At 28.0% G+C, this 1922-nt stretch overlaps 1 protein-coding gene across 6 annotated transcripts in view; it reads right to left on the bottom strand.

Annotated features, from left to right (window-relative positions):
- Window positions 1-251: 251 nt before the first annotated feature.
- The window catches only part of GRIA2 (glutamate ionotropic receptor AMPA type subunit 2), a 134116-nt gene continuing 132445 nt past the window's right edge, over window positions 252-1922 (bottom strand). For all 6 annotated transcript variants that reach the window (XM_036992952.2, XM_036992951.2, XM_036992957.2 and 3 more), the window contains one exon: window positions 252-1922. This exon is cut by the window's right edge. The gene's annotated coding sequence lies outside the window, so the exon portion shown is untranslated.

The following is a 1922-nucleotide window of genomic DNA, read 5'->3' on the forward strand; positions in this document are numbered from 1 at the left end:
TGTATTTCTAAATATTTCCAAAGCCACTAATGATTGCAGGCTTGGAATATTGAAAATGTTAATTATTTTAGCAAAAAAAAAAGTTATCTCTGCTCTATTACATTTGTACTTAGCTGACATGTAAAGTGAACCAAGATGTTCTTACTCGGTAGAAACAGCTGGGTTTATTTGGGAATAAATCTAAACACAGTTTTTGCTTTTTTCATTATTATTAGTTTGAAGAGCTATTAAGTAAAAAAAAAATAAAGATCTTTGCCTTTTGTAAGAACATGTTTTATGTATGATTGAAGTTTTTACAACACTCCGAAAAAGCCATCCGATGTTAGATTTAAAAATAAAATCAAAAGCATTTTCTGACATAGTACACATGAAAAATTGGAAATTCCAATATATTCAGTAGAAGTTGTAGAAAGTGTATGTCTCCTTGGAGTTTGACACCCACTTAACACAGCAGAAAATAAGGTATTATACTGTAAACAAAAAAGTACAGTAAAGGACAGTTGAAAATTTACATAAGAATAGTTCATAAACATTTTGGTCTTTCCATACAGTTTTTATATAAAATGAATAAAAAAAACCTTAGACAGCTGTCATCAGTCTTTTTTGACCACTTTTCACTTATATGCACACAGACATATTTATATAGCAATATATTGATGCACCGTTACATGGATATTAATCTATGATTACTGCTTGTAACTGAGATGTGCATTATCCAATCAACATTATCCATAGTTGAAATACTCTTACATTATGTATTTTTGTCATGTTGTATCTATAAAAACATGAAAATATAACTTTACATTATTTCAATTATTTACATTAGTTCAAGCTTGACAGAGAAAAAATTGATAAGCTACAGTTTTTAGAAGAGTAGGCCCAGAGGTACAATAAATAGCATTGATTGTATATAGTCATTTTTTTAATTTTTAAAAACTCATTTTAAGTACAATATGGAAACAGTTAGTCTGCAATTTGGTCATCCTAGCATATATTGTTAAAACTTGCAATGCACCTCTAACATTCCTGATGAGGAGAAATGATATTGTACTATCTTGGTGCACTAAATGATATTGTATTATCTTGGAATTTGTGATTTGGGACAGCTAAAGTTAATGAAAAGCATCTTGATGCCACATGCCACCGTGTTCAATGCAAATGGTAGCTGTTAAACCCTATATTTCTCTTTCTCTTCCTTGAAGCATAATAAGTAAGAATGTTTTTCAAAGCACTTAGTAAAATACCAAGTGCTACACAATTTATTCTGCAATGACAACAATAAAAATATTAAAAATAACTCCTGGATGTTAAACAAATGTTTAAAACCCTAAACTAATTTTATTTTAGGGGGCTTTAATTGAAATAAATGGTCTTTTATGGAAGGAAAGATAACTCCTTTCATTTTTTTAACTAGAGAAATATAAGCTGTTTAGTTAAAAGTTACAGAAATGTAATGTTTTATTCATACTGGCACATTAAAACAGCCATTCCACCTGAGGAATAAGTATAAAAGTAACACATTAGGGTTGTTTTTATTAATGGCAATTGGAAGAAAAAAATATTGCAGGTGATTCAAAAGTGCTTAAATTATTCATAATATATAGGGTTTATGACAACTCTTATCATTTCAAAAACAAAAACTTAGATTTAGTTTATGGCATTTGATCAAAGGGCAATTATCTAAAAAGCTACTTTCAAAGAATTTCTAGATTCATTTACAACTAGTACTTCTCTTCTGCAAGCTCAAACATTTTTAAATGGAACCTCATATCTCTTCTATTTGTTTTTTAATATTAGATTTTTAAATCTATTAGCATTTATCTACACAGATTAAATGCTTTATGTAAATATTCATATATAGTAAGACTTACTAAAAATAGATTCAGATATTATTTTGGGGAAAGTTTATATTTTAAAAAACA

The sequence above is a fragment of the Manis javanica genome, chromosome 3 (genome assembly GCF_040802235.1).
Source record: "Manis javanica isolate MJ-LG chromosome 3, MJ_LKY, whole genome shotgun sequence".
Taxonomy (NCBI): Eukaryota; Metazoa; Chordata; class Mammalia; order Pholidota; family Manidae; genus Manis; species Manis javanica.